At 43.7% G+C, this 24979-nt stretch overlaps 1 pseudogene; it reads right to left on the bottom strand.

Moving 5' to 3' along the window:
* Positions 1-372: 372 nt before the first annotated feature.
* Positions 373-24309, bottom strand: LOC136516165 (uncharacterized; annotated as a pseudogene).
* Between the last annotated feature and the right edge of the window lie 670 nt (positions 24310-24979).

The following is a 24979-nucleotide window of genomic DNA, read 5'->3' as shown; positions in this document are numbered from 1 at the left end:
TAACACCATAAGAAATATTTCGATATAATCTTTTGTGTGGGACCAAAAATCTTCAATGTATAAGAATACATGTAGAACATCGATTAACAAACTGTATAAGTAGATGCATGCACTGATAACCTTAGTACCTTACCACATAAGAATGTCATACAGTACATGTTTTTCAGCAAAAGTAACCGCCACACAAGTTGGTTCATGTAACACTACAAGCACTAAAACTACACCATGTATTTACTAACCAAATTGGAAAAGAGAATGACATGAATAAAAAGACAGTTGTGAATCATCATGATTGACCATAGCAGCATTTACTACAGAAACAACAAGTCATAAGTTCTGAAATAATGAGTGGTAACATACTAACAGTAAAGAAGGGTCCTGGCCTCTAAACTGACCTGATACATTTCTAAAAATTGGGTGATTGAGCATTGGAGAATATACAATGCTCTCGATTGACTAAGTCAACATTTCCATTGCAACTTAAGGGTGCTGACACACATACGCCTCTCCATGTACAAGCTAAGGCTAGGATCGTCAGCGACTCTAGCTTTCAGAGGCTTTGGTCTCTGCTCGATGCCGTCGCGTCCAGCATCGGCATAGCCCTGGACGCTGCCGCCTTCTCTCGGTGAAACCTCCTGAAGCCGGCGACGAGGCCGACGTCCATTACTTGGATCGACAGAACCTGCATTGCATTACTTGGCTCCAGCTTTAAGGAATCAGAAGAGTACTGTTTTGGATGCCAGGCGAGGCGAGAACTATTGAGCTAGGTACCGATTCGGCGACGCCGCGCAGGATGGTCTCTGGCACGAGGAGCAGGGGTGGCGGCAGGACATAGGTGATGGCGATATCCAGGTGGCCCCTCATCCGGCGTGGTGCCGTAGCTGCATGACGACGACGGGGCGCACGGTGAGGAGGAGGAACTGCAGCGGCAGCATCTGGACCTGCCACTCCCTCTGCAGAACCCAAAATCTATAGGTTTCGCCGGGCGAGCTGGAGAAATCGACAGGAGCGGGCGTGTGAGGTGGTGGTTACGTACGTCACCGACCCACTAGCTCCTGCTCTCGTCGAGGAACATGGCGCGGAACACGCGCGCACGGTCCTGGAGGTATTCATCGAAGGAGACCTACACGCGCACGCACGGCCCGTCCGGGACAGCTTCAATTTTTGCCTGAATCCACATCTATGGCCGCACTCGCAGAGATTAGGTGGTAGCTGGCAGTTGGTTTACCCTCGGGGATTCGTGGTGTAACACCCTAGGTGTTTGGCTTCCACAAAAGTGCATTTCATTTCATAAACATATGCATCATCTATCTCATCATGCCATTGTCACTAAAACATACATATGCAACATTCGCAATTCTGTTTGTTTCATACTTGATTTGCTTGTGAATGGTAGTAGTGCAACATGTGAATGCAACATGAGTTTCTCATACCTTGAAACATGGCAACATGGTAGTAATATGACAAGTATAAAATAACAACAAAGTCATGAAACATGTGAAACATGGATTTACAACATTAGAGTGAAATGGATTGTTTTGTTGCTTCATCACATGTGATCAGTAGAAGTTGGTGTAGCACTTGTGTAAAGTGGTTGATTATGGTCTAATACACCTTAACTACACTTAGGGTAATTGATGGGACATTGTTCAAGTGGATCAAAATGACTAAATTGCCCTTTAAGTGGAGGTTTGACTTAGAATGACCTATAAAGTACCACTGTTTGACTGATTCAAAAGACCAATCTAGAGACCTTGCATGGCTGTGCACCCTTTACCAAAGTTGTAGCCAATTTATCAAGGAACAAAAGTCTCAATATGACCATCTCATGAAAATGGCTAGAACATGTTCAAACGAGGCCCACAAGTCATTTTTCCTTGCTGAGTTCACACTTAAGAATTTTTCTAAGTCCTTAAGACGATTTACAGTTTCATGTGTCATAGTTTGGAGCCTTGTATCTCCCTAACCAGGCCGAACCAACTCGAGCTCCAATTGACAAAGTTGTTGTACTCACTTAGATCTTCAATTTTGTTAACTATACCATGAATCAGATCGCCACCGTTTGGGAGTTATGGATCGTTGAATTCACGCTGTCAGTCGTGCCATCGGGCGTCGTTTCAGTCTGTTTCAGAAAACCGACAGAGCCATCATGGCCGACCGGCTCAAGAGCTGAGCATCGCGTGGCGTGCATGCTCTGCCAGCGCCTCCATGTCACGTGTTCGTGCTCCAGATGAAAGCCAGCGCCTCGCCACTCTCTCAGCGTCTCGCCAGTTCGCTCTCTGCCATCGTCTTCCTCCGCGAGAGCGGCGACCGGGACGCCGTGGCAGCCGCCGAGCCAAAAACCCACTCAACCGAGCGCCATTGACCAATTCATTAGAGCCACAGCACCACCGTGAGCTCCTCCATGTCCGTGACCACACCGTCATCGCGTTTTCGCCTCAGGTAGAGCTCACCGTGAGCGTGGCTCCACCGGGTCGCCATGACCACCCCCGGCAGAGCTCACATGCGGTTGTGCCGCTCGAGCCCCTTGCTGTCTCATCTTTTCCTTGCTCTGGGTCCTAGGTGTGATGCTGATGCTCGTAGGGTCACCCACTAGGGCCATGACGCCATCACCTCGCCGAAGCCGTCCAAACCGTGGCCGTGCGCCGCCATGGCCGACGCCACCCCCTCTAGCTGCTGTAATCACTGCAATATATGGTACCCCTAGGTGTGCACGGGTGAGGCGAACATGTTGGCACCGATGGCCTTGTCGGAGCTGCCACCGGCGATGAGCTACGCCATCGTCCATCTTTCCCTCCCCTGTCTGTCTCTCTATCGTGCGGGACCCACGCGTCAGTCGCTGAGCGGAGGCGGGAGCCTGTCCTGGGCCACGCCAGCGCGTGCTTCGCGGGCCGCCGTATTCTTCCGGGCCGGCCCAGCCGTAGGATTAGGTTTTCCATTTTCTGGTTGTTTTATTCTTTTCATAGATTTGTGTATATATTCAAAAATATGTATCTCCTAGTTGGTAGATTCAAATGATGTGGTTCCAATTTTGTTGAGTTCATGATAATGTCTAGTTTATATTAAAAATATAATTTATGCCATGTTCTGTTATGAAAAATGGAGTTGCTAATTATCTCTTTTAATCATGAGGGAAATAGGGGTAATTATATCTTTTTCTATGTAGCTCCAAATGGCATGAAATTTTTATGGTGTACTGCTCATATCATGAATAGCTTGTAGTTAAATTTTCAAACATTTTGGACACTATATGTAGGATTTAGGAAATTCTCTTGTTTGCATGGATGGATCTTGTGTGAATTTTCATAATTTTTCTATAGATCCAGTAAAGGTAAAATTTGGTGAGTGCTATTCTTATGCTAGAATGATACTAGGAAAAATGATAAATCTGTTACTTGACACTTTTCAATAGGGTTTCTGAATTATGCTAGAAATAGACATGCCCTCTGTTATTTTGGATACAGCAAGTTCTACTTGCCCAATGGCTTTGAAATTTTTATGGTAGTCTATGTGAAGCATGAGATAGCTACTGTAATTTTTATAGATTTTTTTTGAATAGTTTTACTATATATTGCTTTAATCACCTAATTAACTAAATAAATTAGAAAAGGATATTAAATAATTTATTTAGAAGTTGGCACTATACTTTCTGATGTTCCTCTAGTATGCACAACAAGTTGGTAAACTTGGTTTGGTCCAATTATGCTTTTGCATCATCACTAAATAATTAATTTAGTAAATCTGTCATTTCTGGATAGATTCTAGGTTTACTTGAATTCGATTTGGTTAACATAAGAATCATGCTTTGATGTTTATAAATGAATTGTAGAGAATTTCATAAGCTTTCCAGAATGTCCTCTTGCAAGTCATTTGAATTTATAGAACTCTAGTTGTGATTGAATTAAGGAACTACTCGTTTGCATGTAAAGCCTTAACTTTGATTTAAGTATGCCTTTACTATTTCCTAAGCTTGTGGTAATGTTCCTAGGTGTTAGGCCTTTAACTGAAGATGAGCATCTTTATCTTAGGTTATGCGAGTTAGGTAAGTAGATCTCGTTCTTTAAGTTAAGTTAGATACATGTTTTAAAGTGATTTGAATAGAGCTATTCTTAATCGGTAAACGAGTGTCCAGTGATGTTTCGTTAAACACTTACTGTGATCCATTCATCATAAGCATCATGTCATTCCTTATGCATCCATGATATTTATCTTGTGCATCGACATGCAATAGGTGTACCGAAAGGTGTGACACTGCTGGAATTCGAGGAACTGAGCGAGCAGCAGCAGCCAACACCGGAGGTTCAAGAGGTGCAGCCCTCGAGAGAAGTGCCAGACGAGGTCGCCGTTGAGTGCCCAGTTCATCGTCCGTGCAACTTTGTGAAAGGCAAGCCCCGAAGCATATTAAGCCTTCTAATTTCCGAAATGCAGTTAAAGTATTATTGTTACATATATATATTGTTGCATTAAGTTTAGGTGTTGGATGCAAACATTTGCTGCATTGGTTATCCAATCCTTGTCCAGATATTGATACCCTGAATCCTATGTAGCTCAGGTTCGTGTAGTGCTTAGCCCTGCTTAAACGCGGTAGAAGTCGGGTGATTTTCTGTCACCTGCGAGATATAGGGACATACATATGGCACGGTTGGCTATATTTGCTATCGTGGAAAAGAACCTATCTTAATTTGAAATATAGACCGGGCGGAGGCTTGCCGGTTTGTAGTGACTCCGTCTGTATCGCTTAAGGACTGAATCTTGGAGCCTTTCCTATTCATGTTGAATGCATGCCTCTCTCTTAGTTGGCCATGTTCGAAGACCGACCGCGAAGCCGAGTAGCTCAACTCAGGCCGGGAGTCGATAAGTATAAAGTATGCCTCGAAAGGGAGCCGTAGGCGTGAGTCCAAGGGCAGGTGATTTAAAAGTTCTGATCGTCCTGGCAGAAGGGTAATCCCTGAGAGTGTTGGCGCTGATCGAACCCGCGAATTTAGTTCCTGAGTTGTCCCAAAGGTGACCCATGGCTACCCTTGCAAAGTATGCTAGGGGCTAGAGTTAGGAATACCCCCTCAGCTGAGTTGTAATTCGATTCGAGTCACCGTCTCTCCCGGTTAGTGAGAACTTGATGGGCTTATCTCCAAAGTAGATACACTAAATAACATAATGGTTCGGAAATGATGATATGATGATGACAGCCTTATTATACCTGCTATGGTTAATATTGTTTGCTCCTAATAAGTGAGTGCTCTAGTATATGTGTAAATCTAGTGGACAGGTAAATGATGATAAACTTGATGCGAAGTTTGAATTGGTTACTATATTCATAAGCTCTTTTATGCAACTGTGTCCAGCTAGCCCACCTCATAAGCCTTGTATGACCCTTGGTGTCTTTTATTTCTGGTTTTGACGGGTAAATCTAGCTAAGTACCTTCTCGTACTCAGGGTTTATCTCCCACCTGTTGCAGATGACCAGTTCTATTTTGGTTGCTGCAAGTATTGCCTTCTCCTGGCTGGGGATGAAGACTAGACCGTTGGGCGCGGTCTCTCCTAGTTCTCATACCTGAAGATGCTTGTGGGACATGACTAAGATCTGGCAATGTATTTGAAACTATGAAGTTATGTACTAAACTATGTTGCTTCCGCAAATCTGAACTTGGTTTGTAATATTTTATTTGAACTCTGATGGATGTAATCCGAATATTACTTGTGAAATGTTGTAACGAATGATGTGTTGTGTTGAATCACTACGGTCTTGGTTTGCATGTCGAGAGTTGGTTGAAATCCTTCATGATTTTCGGATTACCAGGATTATGGGAGCTTAAGTATAGGAATTTGATCACTTCGATGATTATTTTTGTACTTACGTTCTTATGATTTGGTCGGTTCTGTTACAGCTGGCATCAGAGCAAGATTCGACACTAAACATGTCATTTGTGTATTTAAAACAAAAGTATTTATGAAAATTCTAAATTAAATACTAAGTATTGCCAGTGGTCATATCCCTTATGCCCAAATAAGGACTCTTAGGTGGCTTATTAAAGTACTAACTTGGGGGTTCCTACTTGTTTCTGTTTCATTGTCCATACGGCGTGCTATTGTATGGATGCCATCCGCTTAGGTGGTAATGTATGGATCAAAATACCTCTATGCTCTGGTAAGTGGGAGTTGTGAGAGCATAACTGTCCAACCGTCGGTCTAGGGGAGAGTAGTTGTGGTTGCTCGCATACTTACATGTTTGATCATGTATCTATGAGAGTACTTAAGTGTGGTTATCTCTGTCGGGTAGCTATGATACTAGAGTATATACATCAGGAGATGTATGTATGAAAGTATTTAGTTTACTGCTTACTTTATATGCCTTTTTGGGAAATTATTGGGCTGAAATGAAATTTGCTGCAGGTACACTAACAACGTATCGTTGTAGATCAACTAGCTACCGTATACGAGAGAATGTATATATGCCACCGTATATTTCGCTAGCCTTTAATTTTTTTCTAGGTGTGTGAGGACATACGGATCATGCATGCATCATGTTCAAGCATACATAGCATTTTTGCATTACTCCCTCCTTTAAAATTGATGGTCTCAACTAATTAAATTTCGTATCCTTTAAATGATTCTTCCCTTACGTTGCAACTTTTTGCTACAGATGGCACGCACGAAACGCACTGCTCGCAAGTCCACTGGAGGCAGAGCGCCTCATCACCGATTAGCTCCTCGTGAGCCCTGTCCGGAGCCTACTGAGGCGGAAAGGCTGAGGGCAGAGCTAGCCCGGGTGACTACTGAGAGGAGTGCAGCTCAGCACCATTTGGAGCAAGTCACATAGGAACGGGATCAAGAGACCCTAGAGGTTCAGAGGTTGATAGTTGCTCACCGCAACTGTGAACGTATGTTGATTCACGTGCTGAACCAATGGAATGAAGCCTAGCACGAGGAGAATGTGTTGAGAGCATGACAGGTAGAACTGGAGCAGTAGTTGGCAGCTGTCGAAGAGTACAATGACCATCTCCATGAGGAGGTTCACCTGTTACACAATCAGCTTCACCCTCTCCTGCCTCCTGATGATGAGAATGACAATGAGGATGAGATGGGCTCTAGTGTCATCATGGCTGAGGATGATGATGACATTGAGATTAATGGACCTGAGGACGTTCCACTTGATGAGGAGGAAGATGAGGAGTTAGAACCTGCTAGTGATGAAGATGGAGGAGAGATCTTTGACACTGACTCTGAGGACGATGCGTAGTTTAGCTTACTACTTAGCTAATGCGCTAGAGCTAGTCTTTTGTTGATCCTCATGCATGAACGAGTAGCTTTGTAATCAGTTAATCATTGGGATGTAATATCGAAACCTATGATATCTTTGATGTCAGTTTGGAACCTCTATGGCTTGGATGTAACCTATCAAACATGTTATGCTCCACGTATGTGAGCCTTTGATAATTTCCATCTGTGCGGTCTATCGATCTCATTGTTGGTTAAGTTCATCACATTAATGTGTCAATCGATGCGCTTGATGAGTTGTGTGATTATGATGGATGATTGTGCCTCTGTTGATAGTATAAATTCATTTTCTCCATTGGAGTCAGTTTGGCATAATTATACAATTCATCTACAAAATTTCCACATCGTCAGTGCTCATTGGCTATACATTTTGTAGATGGCTTATAATCTTCATCGCGGTCATAGCCTTGGAGATGAGGAACAACCACCTCCTCCACCGCCCACACCAGCTAAGCTAATGCAGACAGTCATCGAAAGTCAGCGCATGCTAGCTGAGGCTATGCACCAACTGGCTAACCGTGATGACCGACATGTCCGCCAGGGACCTGAGCCAAACCAGTATAGCAACTTTAAGGACTTCATGGACACAAAGCCTCCTATCTTTTGAGAGGTAGAAGAACCATTACAAGCTGATGAATGGTTGAGTACAATAGAGCAAAGGTTTGGATTGCTCCGATTGACAGAAGGTATGAAGGCCTCGTGTGCAGGACACCAGCTCTAAGGCCCTGCAGGCATCTGGTGGACCCATCATAGGACCACCTTCCCTGCAAACATCGAGATAGTTTGGGACTAGTTCTAGACAGCTTTCTGGGGACATTTTATCCCTCCTGGTCTCATGGCCATTAAGCATACCAAGTTCATGAAGCTAACTCAAGGCAACAAGAGTCTTAATGAATACCTCTAGGCATTTAACAACCTGGCGAGGTATGCTCCTGAGTTCATTGATACTGACGCCAAAAAATAGCTAGTTTCAAGAGGGGACTTTCCCCTAAACTGATGAAGTCTATGGGCAACTGTAAGTATGTCACCTTCATTGAGTTTATCAGTGACACCCTGACTCAGGAGAATAATAATAAGGTATATGATGCTTCCAAGACCTGTAAAAGAAACTTTGAGGCAGGTGCTTCTCAGTCTAAGGCACCAGTGGTATCCAAAACCCAATATCGTCCACCCCATGCTAATGTCCGGTACCGCCCACCTCAAAAGAAGAATCAAGCTAAAACTAGTTTCCACAAGGGGTACATAATTTCCTTGCCAAAGAATACCTCTGGGCAGAGTAGCTCCAATGTCCCACCAGCAAACAGGCCATGTTGGAACTGTAACAAGCCTGGTCACTGGGCTAGTACTTGTCCCTATCCTCCCAAAAATGCCCAGGGAAACGTCTGTCAGGGGCGTGTTCACTACACTACTGTGGAGGAAATTCCTACTGGTGAAGTGGTCACCGCTGGTAAGTTCCTTGTTAATGATCACCCTATAGTTGTGCTCTTTGATTCGAGTGCTTCGCATTCCTTTGTGAGTTCTACTTTTGCATCTAAGCATAAGATGAATGTGATTACAATTGTCAAGGGGGGTTATTGCATTAGTGCTGCTAGAAATAATATCATGACTAACTAAGTAGTTAAAGGTGTAAAGATTGAGATTGGGGATCAAGAGTTCATTACGGATCTTGTAGTTCTGCCGGGGGTAGGAATCGATGTAATCCTAGGGATGAAGTGGATGAGCGGGAATGGAGTGTTGATCGATACATCAACCCGTGTGGTAATGTTGTGAGATCCTGTGGATAAGAAGGGTTTTCTAGTGCAGTTACCTCGTGATATCGCTATCCACAATATAGTCAATGCTACCGTAGCCAAAGCCATTGAGGGTATATCGGTTGTCTGTGAGTTTCCAGATGTCTTCCCTGATGACTTGTCGGGATTACCTTCGGACCGTAAAGTAGAATTCAAAATAGAACTCATTCCGGGTACGGCTCCTATTTCTCGAAGGCCCTATAGAATGCCACCCAATGAGTTGGCTGAGCTGAAGAGTCAGTTGAATGAGCTATTAAAGAAAGGTTTGATTTGGCCTAGTTCTTCTCCTTGGGGTTGTCCGGCTATCTTTGTGAAGAAGAAGGACGAGTCTCTGCGCATGTCCATGGATTATCGCCCCCTTAATGCTGTTACCATCAAGAACAAATACCCTCTTCCTCACATCGATATTCTGTTTGATCAGCTCTCCAAAGCTAAGGTATTCTCCAAGATTGATTTGAGGTCTGGCTACCATCAGATCAAAATTCGTCCTGAAGATATACCTAAGACAACTTTCTCTACTCGTTATGGCTTGTTCGAATATCTTGTCATGTCCTTTGGATTGACAAATGCTCCGACACACTTTATGTACCTGATGAATTCGATATTCATGTCGAAATTGGACAAGTTTGTCGTAGTGTTCATTGATGATATCCTTGTATATTCTCATAATGTAGAAGAGCATGCTGAACATCTGAGAATTGTGTTAACTCGATTACGTGACAACCAGCTTTATGCTAAGTTCAGCAAGTGTGAATTCTGGTTGAACAAGATACCTTTTCTGGGTCATGTGTTATCTGGAGATGGAATTTTGGTTGACCCTACTAAGGTGCAAGAAGTCCTAGAGTGGAAGGCACCTACTACGGTCATAGAAGTCCGAAGTTTCCTAGGTTTGGCTAGCTATTATCATCGCTTTATCCTGGATTTCTCTAAAATCGCCAAGCCCATGACTCGACTACTTCAAAAGGATGAGAAGTTTGTGTGGACTCCAAAGTGTGAAGAGGCTTTCCACACTTTGCGGACCTTACTAACCTCTGCTCCTGTATTGGCACAACCTAACATCGAGAAGCCTTTTGATGTCTATTGTGATGCATGTGGCACCAGTTTGGGGTGTGTTCTTATGCAGGAGGGCTGAGTCATTGCTTATGCTTCGCGCCAGCTTCAAAAACATGAAGTCAATTATCCTACCCATGACTTAGAGCTAGCCACGGTTGTTCATGCCCTGAAGATTTGGAGACATTACTTGCTAGGTAATGTGTGCAACATCTATACTAACCATAAAAGTCTCAAGTACATCTTTACTCAACCCGAGTTGAACATGCGTCAACGACGATGGTTAGAATTGATCAAAGACTACAACCTTCAAGTGCACTACCATCCTGGCAAGCCCAATGTGGTTGCTGATGCCTTAAGAAGAAAGACCCATTGCAATTCCTTAGTTAGTGAAGACTTTCATCTGGCACACCTCCTTCATCCTGTGGTACTCCACAATATCACTGTGGATTGCTCTCTTAGAAGTCGAATTATTGAACTCCAGAAGACTGATGTGGGTGTGTTTCACATCAAGCGGAAGATGAAAGAGTGAAGGGACCATGACGCCTAAGAGGGGGGGGGGTGAATTAGGCAACTTAAAATTCTAACTCTAAACTATGGCCTCTTGTTCTAACCATAGCAAAACCTATGCAATAGATAAGCTATCTAGATGTGCAACTATGGTTTTGCTAGTGTTGCTATCTCTACCGCAAACGTAGTTAAGTAATCAATGTAAATGCGGAAGCTAAAGAGCAAGGTAGAGATATGCAAACTCCCATCGACGACTCCGGTATTTTTATCGAGGTATCGAGAAGCGCGCAAGCTTCCCCCTAGTCCTCATTGGAGCCCCTCGCAAGGGCCAAGCTCCCGGTCAGGTAACTCCATGGATAGCCTCGGGCCTTCCCCATGCGCAAGTGGGTCTCCGATGTGCCTCTCGGCAAGCCTCTCCCGGATGCTCCCCACCGTCTTCACTATCAAGCTTCTGGCCGAAACGCCGCGGGCCTTGTTCCCTCCGGTACACGGTGGCGGCCACACCACAAACGCGGTTGGTGTGATCTCGCAAGACTTCAAGCCCCTCCAATGTACAACACTTGTGCTCGCAAGCATGGGGTGGCAAGAGGTATGCAAACCTCACTTAAACACTAGGCAAACACCTAGAGCAAGCGCATAAGCGGTGGTCTAATCAACCTAAGCACTTCGCAAAGCACTTATGCTAATCACCTAATAAAACACTAAGCACTATGCATGTAGAGATCACTCAAATGGTGTATCAACACTCTTGGTATGTTTCCTCAGCTCCACACCTCTCAAATGGCCGGTTGGGGGGGGTCTATTTATAAGCCCCACTGAGAAAGTAGCCGTTGGGGTCGAACTCCCGCAATTCTGCTACTGACCGGACATTGAATCGTCCTGACCAGACGCGTCCGGTCATCCTGACCGTTGTAGCCATGAACCACTGATCGGACGCTGCCAGCGTCCAGTCGCCTGCCACCGGATGCGTCCGGTCATAGTTTCACACGCCTGGAACCTCTCTGTACTCGATCGGATGCTGATGCCCTACGTCCGGTCGGTTGCCGCCAGCGTCCGGTCTAGCGTCCGGTCGCCTCTGCGAGCTCGTTTCTTCGCGATCTTGCGTACGGCTTGGTTCCAATCTTCATGCTTGGACTTTGCTTGATCTCTTGGGTCTTCTCTTGTGCTCCTAAGGTCTTGCTTGAGGTGTTGATCGGCGGATCATCACGTCGCCTTCGTCCAAGTTACGTCTTGCATCCTATTGGACTACAAAACAAACACTTGCAAATTCATTAGTCCAATTTGGTTGTGTTGGTCATCAAACACCAAAATCCAAAGTAAATGGGCCAAGGGTCCATTTTCCTTACAATCTCCCCCTTTTTGGTGAGTGATGCCAACACGACCAAAGCAAGCAAATAATAAGAGTTTGGAAGTTAAAAAAACTACCTACTTGCTAGGATGCAATGCGAAGGGCAAGGTTGTATGATACTAATTGATAGATACCAATTGAAACTTTACTTCAAAAGCTTGTCTTGCCCTTGCAAATGTCCCCATGTGATATTATGGATTAAAGCCTAGCTTTCAAAAAAAATCTCCCATTACTTAGACTAACCCATAATTTACTTTCCTCCCTTTCTCGGACCATTACTACTTGTAACTAAATGCTTGTCTTTGGTCCTTCAAATTCTCCCCCTTTGGCATCAAACACCGAAAAGGAAGACATTGGTGGCACAAGGGAGGGTCAAATTTCATGATCCTTTGTATAAGAGTGAAATGGATCACAAAATTTGACTCTCACATTATATAGACTAAGCTCCCCCTAAATATATGCATACATATGGTAGACAGCAAAGCATATGCATAGTTAGCAATTTATTGTACAAGAGAGTTTAATCTATATAATGCATGGAGAAAGCATATAAATATGAAGAGAAAGGATCAACATGATGATGCCAATTGAAGAATAATGCTTAACTCCAGGGACTCCAATTTCCTTACAATGAGACTACTACACATGTGATAGGTTTGAAAAAAATTGATACCATTTGAACAAGTGTTAGTCTCAAAGCATCCAAGTTGTAGATTAAGCTCCCCCTAAATTTGTGCACACAAGTGTTGAATACTTGTAAAATTTGTGCACATTGATTTAAGTATCAAAATACCACTTGAAAGATGATATTTGGGAGAGATTATCTACAATTTGGACTTTGGCACATATTAGATAATTAATTGTAAAACAAGCTATGTGCCATGCTCCTAAACAATTTTAAACCATGTAGGTTTGCTCCAAGGGTTGATAATGAAACCGAGCAAGCCTACCATATGATATACCTATTGAATGCATAACAAGAGATGTAAGCATGTAAATGCAAACATAGGCATAAAAGATAACTAGATGCTTTAATAGAATATCAATTGAAAAACAAAAACAATTGAAAAGAACACTAATTGGAAGTAATGACATCTAGTTACCTAACATAGGAAGGAGAATTTGGGTCCATAGTATTCACTAACCTACTTGGCAATGACTTTGTCCAGCTTAATGCACCCCATGAAATGCACCCAAACTTTGCCAAGTCTCCAAATCCCTCGATGTCCAACGGACTTCTTACTTCCCTTTCAGAATCCAAACCTTCTTGGTGCTCTTCATATTGGAAATGATTTCCTTTGGCACCCAAAAGTGTTTGACCCCATTGTTAGCTTGCTTGTTCACCTTGATGGCCACTACCTTGTCATTTTTCTTCTTCTTCAAGAGATAAGGTGTGGAGGCCTTCTTGTCCACCTTGTTGGTGTAGGTGTTGGAGAGCTTGCTTGTTTGCTTTTTCTTCTTTTTCTTTGCTCCTCCCCCATTCTTCACCTTGCACTCATAGGACTTGTGACCTTCCTTGTGGCATACGTAACAAGTCATGGTTTGTTCTTCATCAAGCTTCTTCACTCCCTTGACGGTGTTATCTTGATGAAGTTGGGTTTGCTTCGCCTTGCCTTTTACTTGAGTCAAGTCCTTGGTGAGACGAGCTACTTCTTTCTTGAGTTGCTCATTTTCCTTTGCAACCTCTTGTGTGCATATATCTACAACAACTTTCTCAACACAAACTTGGTTGCACAAAGGTGAGTCTAAACATAAATCATTGCAAGAAGTAGAGGCATCCTTTTTAATGATAGAACTTTTCTTTTTAGATGCCTTGGTGGGGGTATTTTAGATGGCTTCAAGATTAGCAACTTTATCAGTTAGCTCATCACAGTGTTTGCACATGATTTCTAATTTAGCAAGCAAACTTTGATAATCATTTTGTGAGCTAGCTAACTTTTCTTTTAATTTTTCATTTTTCTTTAAAAGTTGCTCATCATTGATTGTGCATGCATTTGTTGTTGCACTAGTCTCAAGTTTCTCAATTTTAGTAGATAGTTCAACATTAAGATTTGCAAAGTTTTCATATTGTTCAAGCAAATTTTTGTATGCTTCTTGTGAACTACCTAGCTTTTCTTTTAAATTTTTGAGCTTCTTTTGTTGACTAGTGCAAACTTTAGCATATTTAAGATTTTGTTGCACAATTGTATTATAAGAAGGCAAATCATCATCACTATCGCTCTCACTAGAGGAAGAGCTTTCATTACCTCATGCCATAAGGCACACATGAGAAGAGCTTGATGATGAATGCTTGCGGCCTCGTCTCTTGTGATGGGGTTCTTCTTCACTTGAAGAGTCATCCCATGATCTTATTGATGTGAGGGCTTGGTTCTTGCATGTCTTCTTCTTTGTCTTGGGTATGGGCTTGTTTGGACAAACTTCCACAAAGTGCCCCAACTCACTGCATCTATAGCATCCTCTCTTTCTTTACTCATTTCTTTGATTGGTGAAAATGAGATCTTGAATTTGGATGGGCACACCCTTGACATTGAGCCTTTGGATCATCTTCTCCACCTTGTTGATTAATTTGATTGATTCTTCATCAAGGTCGGAGGTGGAGGAGGAAGATTGATCATCACTTGAATCTTCATCATCATCATCATCGTCCTCATCTTCTTCATCTTTACTTGAGGAACTTGAGCTTGAGCTTAACTCAACTTTCTTGCCTTTCATCTTTTTCTTCTTGCTACAAGCGAGAGCTTTGCCTTTGCTTGATGAAGAGGCTTCTTCTTGACCCATCTTACGTGACATTTCAAATGCCACTAACTTGCCAATGACTATGCCCGGGGTCATGTTGCTCAAGTCCTCCATGTTGTGAAGGATGGTGATGATGCTTGCATATTTCTTTTGTGGTAGTACGGAGATGATTTTCCTCATGATGTCCGCATCATCTAGCTTTAATAATCCTATAGAATGGAGCTCATTGATAATTAGATTCAAATGAGAATACATATCACGAACAAGCTCATCATCATTCATAGTAAAGGAATCAAAGTTTTGCTTTGCTAGACAATGTTTTTGCTCACGGACGTTGCTTGTGCCGTCATGGAGCTCTTGGAGTTTTAACCAAATTTCATGTGCCATATTTAAAGTGAATACTTGGTTAAAAACATCCATACTAAGTGATTCAAACAAGCAATTTTTAGCTCTAGCATTGAAGTGCATTTCTTTTTCATCACTCTTTGTGGGTTTTTCAGGATTCTTGATGGGTTTCATCCTGTCACGAGTGACTCTCCATACACCCAAATCAACCACCTCAAGGTGACAAGCCATTCTAGCTTTATAGTACAGGAAGTTAGTGCCGTCAAAATGCGAAGGCCTAGCAGTATCCATCCCAACCACTCTAAATAGCGTTGGCTCAATGACGGTTAAGCCAAAGGTCCAAATTGAGCCAACCGGCTCTGATACCAATTGAAGGGACCATGATGCCTAAGAGGGGGGGTGAATTAGGCAACTTAAAATTCTAACTCTAAACTATGGCCTCTTGTTCTAACCCTAGCAAAACATATGCAATAGATAAGCTATCTAGATGTGCAACTATGGTTTTGCTAGTGTGTTGCTATCTCTACCGCAAATGTAGTTAAGTAATCAATGTAAATGCGGAAGCTAAAGAGCAAGGTAGAGATATGCAAACTCCCGTCGATGACTCCGGTATTTTTACCGAGGTATTGAGAAGCGCGTAAGCTTCCCCCTAGTCCTTGTTGGAGCCCCTCGCAAGAAATCCCTCGCAAGGGCTAAGCTCCCGGTCGGGTAACTCCGTGGATAGCCTCGGGCCTTCCCCACGCGCAAGTGGGTCTCTGATATGCCTCTCGGCAAGCCTCTCCTGGATGCTCCCCACCATCTTCACTATCAAGCTTCCGGCCGAAACGCCGCGGGCCTTGTTCCCTCCGGTACACGGTGGCGGCCACACCACAAACGCGGTTGGTGTGATCTTGCAAGACTTCAAGCCCCTCCAATGTACAACACTTGTGCTCACAAGCACGGGGTGGCAAGAGGTATGCAAACCTCACTTAAACACTAGGCAAACACCTAGAGCAAGCGCATAAGCGGTGGTCTAATCAACCTAAGCACTTCGTAAAGCACTTATGCTAATCACCTAATAAAACACTAAGCACTATGCATGTGGAGATCACTCAAATGGTGTATCAACACTCTTGGTATGTTTCCTCAGCTCCACACCTCTCAAATGGCCGGTTGGGGGGTCTATTTATAAGCCCCACTGAGAAAGTAGCCGTTGGGGTCGAACTCCCGCAATTCTGCTACTGATCGGATGCTGAATCGTCCTGACCGGACGCGTCCGGTCGTCCCGACCGTTGCAGCCGTGAACCACCGATCGGACGCTGCCAGCGTCCGGTCGCCTACCACCAGACGCGTTCGGTCATAGTTTCGCGCACCTAGAACCTCTCTGTACTCGATCGGACGCTGATGCCCTGCGTTCGGTCGGTTGCCGCCAGCGTCTGGTCCAGCGTCCGATCGCCTCTGCGAGCTCGTTTCTTCGTGATCTTGCGTACGGCTTGGTTCCAATCTTCATGCTTCGACTTTAATTGATCTCTTGGGTCTTCTCTTGTGCTCCTAAGGTCTTGCTTGAGGTGTTGATCGGTGGATCATCACGTCGCCTTCGTCCAAGTTATGTCTTGCATCCTATTGGACTACAAAACAAACACTTGCAAATTCATTAGTCCAATTTGGTTGTGTTGGTCATCAAACACCAAAATCCAAAGTAAATGGGCCAAGGGTCCATTTTCCTTACAAAGAGCAAGAGACCAAGCACTTTAGGGTCGATGACAAAGGAATTCTCTGGTTTAATGATAGGCTTGTAGTACCCAAAGACAAAGAACTTAGAAATCAAATTATGGCTGAAGCCCATTCTTCTAGATTATCCATCCATCCTGGTAGCAGTAAAATGTATCAAGATCTCAAGCTGTATTATTGGTGGACCAAGATGAAGAAAGAAATCGCAACCTACATGGCAAGGTGTGATAACTGTTGCAGAGTTAAGGCTCTTCACATGAGGCCTGGATTATTGCAGCCACTCTCTATTCCTGGCTGGAAGTGGGAAGAAATTGTCATGGATTTCATTGTTGGATTACCCACTACTAAAAAGGGTTGTGATTCTATCTAGGTTATCGTAGATCGTCTAACTAAATCCGCTCACTTTATTCCGGTCAAGTCTACCTATCACCCTCACAATTATTCTAAGATTTATTTTCAACAAGTGGTACGTCTCCATGGTGTACCCAAATCGATTGTTTCAGATAGAGGACCGCAATTCATGGCTCGCTTTTGGGAGTGCTTACATCAGAATCTTGGCACTCATCTAATCTGCAGTTCTGCCTATCATCCACAAACATCAGGACAGACTGAGCGTGTTAATCAAATTCTTGAAGACATGCTTAGAGCTTGTCTTATCTCTTACAAAGGCTCTTAGGAGGAATGGTTGCCTCTCGCTGAATTCTCTTATAATAATAGTTATCAAGAGAGTATCAAAATGGCTCCTTTTGAAGCACTTTATGGCCGCAAGTGTAGGACTCCTTTGAACTAGGTGGAACCCAAAGAAAGAAGATTCTATGGTATTGATTTTATAAAAGAAGCCGAAGAGCAAGTCTGAACTATACAGAAGAATATGCCTGCCGCTCAGGCTAGACAAAAGAGCTACGCTGATAAGAGAAGAAAACCTATTGAGTTTGAAGTAGGTGACCATGTTTATCTGAAGGTATCCCCTATGAAAGGAGTAAAACATTTTGGAATCAAAAGGAAGCTTGAGCCTCGATATGTTGGACCTTACCGCATTATTGAGAAAAGTGGAAGAGTAGCCTATAAACTCGATCTACCACGTGAGATGGGAGCTATATTCCCGGTATTCCATGTGTCCTAGTTGAAGAAGTGTCTTCGTATTCCCGAGGAAAGAATAGCGACGAGGAGAATCAACTTGAAATCTGATCTTTCTTATGAGGAGAAGCCCGTGCGAGTTCTGGATACTCAAGAAAGAGTGACTCGTAGGCAAGTAGTTAAGTTGTACAAGGTAGTTTGGAGTAATCATAGTGATCGGGATGCAACATGGGAGCAGGAAGATTATTTAAAGGAAAATTATTCGGCTTTCTATACTGATTGGTACGCTTTCCAAATCTCGGGACAAGATTTTTCTAAGGGGGGAGGGCTATAACACCCTAGGTGTTTGGCTTCCATAAAAGTGCTTGTGAATGGTTGATTTGCTTATGAATGGTAGTAGTGCCATTATCACTGAAACATACATATGCAACATTCGCAATTCTGTTTGTTTCATACTTGATTTGCTTGTGAATGGTAGTAGTGCAACATGTGAATGCAACATAAGTTTCTCATACCTTGAAACATGGCAATATGGTAGTAATATGACAAGTATAAAATAACAACAAAGTCATGAAACATGGATTTGCAACATTAGAGTGAAATGGATTGTTTTGTTGCTTCATCACATGTGATCAGTAGAAGTTGGTGTAGCACTTGTGTAAAGTGGTTGATTATGGTCTAATACACCTTAACTACACTTAGGGTAATTGATGGGACATTGTTCAAGTGGATCAAAATGACTAAATTGCCCTTTAAGTGGAGGTTTGACTTAGAATGACCTATAAAGTACCACTGTTTGACTAATTCAAAAGACTAACCTAGAGACCTTGCATGGCTATGCACCCTTTACCAAAGTTATAGCTAATTTATCAAGGAACAAAAGTCTCAATATGACCATCTCATGAAAATGGCTAGAACATGTTCAAACGAGGCCCACAAGTCATTTTTCCTTGCTGAGTTCATACTTAAGAATTTTTCTAAGTCCTTAAGACGATTTACAGTTTCATGTGTCATAGTTTGGAGCCTTGTATCTCCCTAACCAGGCCGAACCAACTCAAGCTCCAATTGACAAAGTTGTTGTACTCACTTAGACCTTTAATTTTGTTAACTATACCATGAATTAGATCACCACCGTTTGGGAGTTATGGATCGTCGAATTCACGCTGTCAGTCGTGCCATCGGGCGTCGTTTCAGTCCGTTTCAAAAAACCGACAGAGCCATCGTGGCCGACCGGCTTAGGAGCTGAGCACCGCGTGGCGTGCATGCTCTACCAGCGCCTCCACGTTGCGTGTTCGTGCTCCAGATGAAAGCCAGCGCCTCGCCACTCTCTCTGCGTCTCGCCAGTTCGCTCTCTGCCATCGTCTGCCATGGTAGCCGTCGAGCCAAAAACCCACTCAACCGAGCACCATTGACCGATTCATTAGAGCCACAGCACCACCGTGAGCTCCTCCACGTCCGCGACGACACCGTCATCGTGTTTTCGCCTTAGGTCAGTGTTTTCCTAAACGCTAAACGGTAAACAGTCGGTCACCTACCATTTAGCCATTATTCGGGCAAAACGTCCCATTAAACGGGCTAAACGGGTGATTAAACGGAAACGGTGCACCACCGTGTAGCGTTTACACGGTGTTTAAATGGGCTAAACAACCGTTTGGGCGAACAATGCCTCAGGTAGAGCTCACTATGAGCGTGGCTCCACCGGGTCGCCATGACCACCGCCGGCAGAGCTCGCACATGGTTGTGCTGCTCGAGCCCCTTGCTGTCTCATCTTTTCCTTGCTCTGGGTCCTGGGTGTGATGCTGATGCTCGTAGGGTCACCCACTAGGGCCGTGATGCCGTCACCTTGCCGGAGCCGGCCAAACCGTGGGCGTGCACCGCCATGGCCGACGCCACCCCCTCTAGCTGCTGTAATCACTGCAATAGATGGTACCCCTAGGTGCGCACGGGTGAGGCGAACATGTTGGCACCGATGGCCTCGCCGGAGCTGCCACCGGCGACGAGCTATGTCGTCGTCCGTCTTTCCCTCCCCTGTCTGTCTCTCTGTCGTGCGGGACCCGCGCGTCAGTCGTTGAGTGGAGGCGAGAGCCTGTCCTGGGCCGCGCCGAGTTCTAGGGCGCGCCAGCGCATGCTTCGTGGGCCGCCGTATTCTTCCAGGCCGGCCCAGCCGTAGGATTAGGTTTTCCATTTTCTGGTTGTTTTATTCTTTTCACAGATTTGTGTATATATTCAAAAATGTGTATCTCCTAGTTGGTAGATCCAAATGATGTGGTTCTAATTTTGTTGAGTTCATGATAATGTCTAGTTTATATTAAAAATATAATTTATGCCATGTTCTATTATGAAAAATGGAGTTGCTAATTATCTCTTTTAATCATGAGGGAAATAGGGGTAATTATATCTTTTTCTATGTAGCTCCAAATGGCATGAAATTTTTATGGTGTACTGCTCATATCATGAGTAGCTTGTAGTTAAATTTTCATATATTTTGGACACTGTATGTAGGAGTTAGGAAATTCTCTTGTTTGCATGGATGGATCTTGTGTGAATTTTCATAATTTTTCTATAGATCCAGTAAAGGTAAAATTTGGTGAGTGCTAATCTTATGCTAGAATGATACTAGGAAAAATGAGAAATCTGTTGCTTGACACTTTTCAATAGGGTTTCCTAATTATGCTAGAAATAGACATGCCCTCTGTTATTTTGGATACAGCAAGTTCTGCTTGCCCAATGGCTTTGAAATTTTTATGGTAGTCTATGTGAAGCATGAGATAGCTACTGTAATTTTTGTAGATTTTTATGAATAGTTTTACTATATATTGCTTTAATCACCTAATTGACTAAATAAATTAGAAAATGATATTAAATAATTTATTTAGAAGTTGGCACTATACTTTCTGATGTTCCTCTGGTATGCACAACAAGTTGGTAAACTTGGTTTGGTCCAGTTATGCTTTTGCATCATCACTAAATAATTAATTTAGTAAACCTGTCATTTCTGGATAGATTCTAGGTTTACTTGAATTCGATTTGGTTAACATAAGAATCATGCTTTGATGTTTATAAATGAATTGTAGAGAATTTCATAAGCTTTCCAGAATGTCCTCTTGCAAGTCATTTGAATTTATAGAACTCTGGTTGTGATTGAATTAAGGAACTACTCGTTTGCATGTAAAGCCTTAACTTTGATTTAAGTATGCCTTTACTATTTCCTAAGCTTGTGGTAATGTTCCTAGGTGTGAGGCCTTTAACTGAAGATGAGCATCTTTATCTTAGGTTATGCGAGTTAGGTAAGTAGATCTCGTTCTTCAAGTTAAGTTAGATACATGTTTTAAAGTGATTTGAATAGAGCTATTCTTAATCGGTAAACGAGTGTCAAGTGATGTTTCGTTAAACACTTACTGTGATCCATTCATCATGAGCATCATGTCATTCCTTATGCATCCATGATATTTATCTTGTGCATCGGCATGCAATAGGTGTACCGGAAGGTGTGACACTGCTGGAATTCGAGGAACCGAGCGAGCAGCAGCAGCCAACACCGGAGGTTCAGGAGCTGCTACCCTCGGGAGAAGTGCCAGACGAGGTCACCGTTGAGTGCCCGGATCACCGTCCGTGCAACTTTGTGAAAGGCAAGCCCCAGAGCATATTAAGCCTCCTAATTTCCGAAATACAGTTAAAGTATTATTGTTACATATATATTGTTGCATTAAGTTTAGGTGTTGGATGCAAACATTTGCTGCATTGGTTATCTAATCCTTGTCCAGATATTGATACCCTGAATCCTATGTAGCTCAGGTTCATGTAGTGCTTAGCCCTACTTAAACGCGGTAGAAGTCGGGTGATTTCCTGTCACCTGCGAGATATAGGGACATACATATGGCACGGTTGGCTATATTTGCTATCGTGGAAAAGAACCTGTCTTAATTTAAAATGAAGACCGGGCGGAGGCTTGCTGGTTTGTAGTGACTCCGTCTGTGTCGCTTAAGGACTGAATCTTGGAGCCTTTCCTGTTCATGTTGAACGCATGCCTCTCTCTTAGTTGGCCGTGTCCGAAGACCGACCACGAAGCCGAGTAGCTCAACTCAGGCCGGGAGTCGATAAGTATAAAGTACGCCTCGGAAGGGAGCCGTAGGCGTGAGTCCAAGGGCAGGTGATTTAAAAGTCCTGATCGTCCTGGCAGAAGAGTAATCCCTGAGAGTGCTGGCGCTGATCGAACCCACGAATTTGGTTCCTGAGTTGTCCCAAAGGTGACCCACGGCTACCCTTGCAAAGTATGCCAGGGTGAGAGTTAGGAATACCCCCTCAGCTGAGTTGTAATTCGATTCGAGTCGCCGTCTCTCCCGGTTAGTGAGAACTTGACGGGCTTATCTCCAAAGTAGATACACTAAATAACATAATGGTTCAGAAATGATGATATGATGATGACAACCTTATTATACCTGCTATGGTTAATATTGTTTGCTCCTAATAAGTGAGTGCTCTAGTACAGGTGCAAATCTAGTGGACAGATAAATGATGATAAACTTGATGCGAAGTTTGAATTGGTTACTATATTCATAAGCTCTTTTATGCAACTGTGTCCAGCTAGCCCACCTCATAAGCCTTGCATGACCCTTGGTGTCTTTTATTTCTAGTTTTGATGGGTAAGTCTAGCTGAGTACCTTCTCGTACTCAGGGTTTATCTCCCACCTGTTGCAGATGACTAGTTCTATTTTGGTTGCTGCAAGTATTGCCTTCTCCCGGCTGGGGATGAAGACTAGACCATTGGGCGCGGTCTCTCCTAGTTCTCGTACCTGAAGATGCTTTTGTGGGACATGACTAAGATCTGGCAATGTATTTGAAACTATGAAGTTATGTACTAAACTATGTTGCTTCCGCAAATCTGAACTTAGTTTGTAATATTTTATTTGAACTCTGATGGATGTAATCCGAATGTTACTTGTGAAATGTTGTAACGAACGATGTGTTGTGTTGAATCACTACGGTCTTGGTTTGCATGTCGAGAGTTGGTTGAAATCCTTCGTGATTTCCGGACTACCGGGATTATGAGAGCTTAAGTACATGAATTTGATCACTTCGGTGATTGTTTTTGTACTTACGTTCTTATGATTTGGTCGGTTCTGTTACACGTGGAGGGGCGCGTCGGTGGAGATGCTCGTGCTGTAGGTCACGGCGTCTGGCAGCGACGACGGCCGCGCCTCGGCCACCCCTGGCCTTGGCCCTCACGGTGCGCCGAGCTGCAGGCGGTGGTGGCCTGCTCGTCCATGCGTTCCCACGCACGCCGAGACCCACGGGCGGGCGCTGCTGACCTCCCCGCGGCCGCCTAGAGGAAGCCGCGCGCCCCGCCGATGCAGCCGCCGGGCAGCGCGCCCCGCGCCCTGGAGGCAGCCCCGCTCCGCTGGTTCTTCCGCGTTGCCGCCGCTGGAAGCCCGCGACCGGATGCAGCCGCGTACGAGACCTGGGATGAGGCGACCCGTGCTTCTGTTGGGATGAGGCGTTAAGGATAGAGGGCAGGTGTGGTCATTTCGCCTTTGCTTTTTAGATTTATAATTTTTTAATTTGTTTAATCCATGTCCATCTGACGGATGTCTAAAGCAGGGGCAAACGGACCATTCATTTTAAAATAGTAGGGGTAAAAATACAAAGTTAAAAAAGCAGGGACAAAATCACAATTGGACTACTGGACAAGGGCAAGAACGTAGTTTTCCCAAAAATTTAAACAACTTATAGTTAAAACGAAGACAGTGTTAATAATGAAACTGTGTACGTACGTAGACTTCTAGTAGTAGCCGGTACACTACGGTTGAGTGGCAAATGGCCGGCCTCCCATTATATATAAAATAAAATAATGTATTTAGATCCTCGAAATACAGTATTATACATATCAAATTGTCGCAAGCAGCAAGTACTAGTACATCCTAGAAACTACTGTGGCACCGTTCGGATGGTATGAAATTCAGCCAGAAATCACTGTTTATAGCTGAAAAATATTGTTCACTCTCTCACAAATTCCTCCAGATCTCTCTAAATTTCTCCAAAGCGAACAAGCCCTATACGCATGCCTGCCTTTGTTGAAAAGCCACACGATCACGCCTTCCGTTGGGCCACACGCCAAATCTCTTTACTTTTTCGTTGACTTGATAATACATGGAGCAGTGTAAACTTTCTCTGTTCTAAACTATAAATCATTTTGACTTTATTTTAAACTAGACTGTTTAACTATATAGAAAACACACAAACATCTGGAGTCGGTTAATGATCGTTTGCAATCATCATTAAGTTGATGATGATGGATAATAGAGAGCTAGCTAGCGAACATGCATGTGGATGGTATCCATGCATACATGCGCCGGGCGGCGGCACGCATGATTGGTGGCGGTATTTATTTAAGTACTGTATATGATTGGTCGTGTGATTCATTTTTATAGACATACAGTATATATATACCATCATAGCAGTTGCATGCATGCCCCAACTGACAACGGGCGATATACATATGCACATTGAAGCAGCAGCCAGCTTAATTATGTTAAATTATACTACTAGTGTAGATACTGACTGCTGCTCATTCAAATTGAATCAGAATTAAACCGAATTCAATGGGTTATTAGCTGCTTTGTACGTAGTGTGTAGGGCCCAACCACAATGCAAACAATCTGCATCAGCACTATTCTTTTCTTGGATAGATTTGCATAAGGGGCGGAGCCAGAAATCGAGTATATAGGGGGCATGTACAAGGCTAGAACCAGTAAACCAGATCAAGTTTTAGTCACATATATAATAGTGATATATATTTCACAAATATTAACCAAAAGAAAATTGCACATCTATTATCTTAAATTTAACTCTACGACTACCCATGAGATCATAGGCAATTCGATAATAGAATAATAGCGACCGTTTCCTTCGGGCATTCCTGAACCCGTTCTGGCCATGGTTCGTCCAACCACTCCATGAACTGGCATTTCTCAGCCTCATCCTGCATGAAACCCAAGAAACGCCTACCAGTGTGCTTCCCACCCCAACACTTCTTCAGAATAGCATGTCGACCATGTTCACACTTTCGAACCCTCACAACACCCAGCCCGGACCACTCAGTCTCAGGAACACCATCAGGGACTACGGTGTCGCTGTTGCC

The sequence above is a fragment of the Miscanthus floridulus genome, chromosome 17 (genome assembly GCF_019320115.1).
Source record: "Miscanthus floridulus cultivar M001 chromosome 17, ASM1932011v1, whole genome shotgun sequence".
Lineage (NCBI taxonomy): Eukaryota > Viridiplantae > Streptophyta > Magnoliopsida > Poales > Poaceae > Miscanthus > Miscanthus floridulus.
Note: the sequence above shows the minus strand (reverse complement) of the source record. Positions and strands in the feature narration are given on the sequence as shown.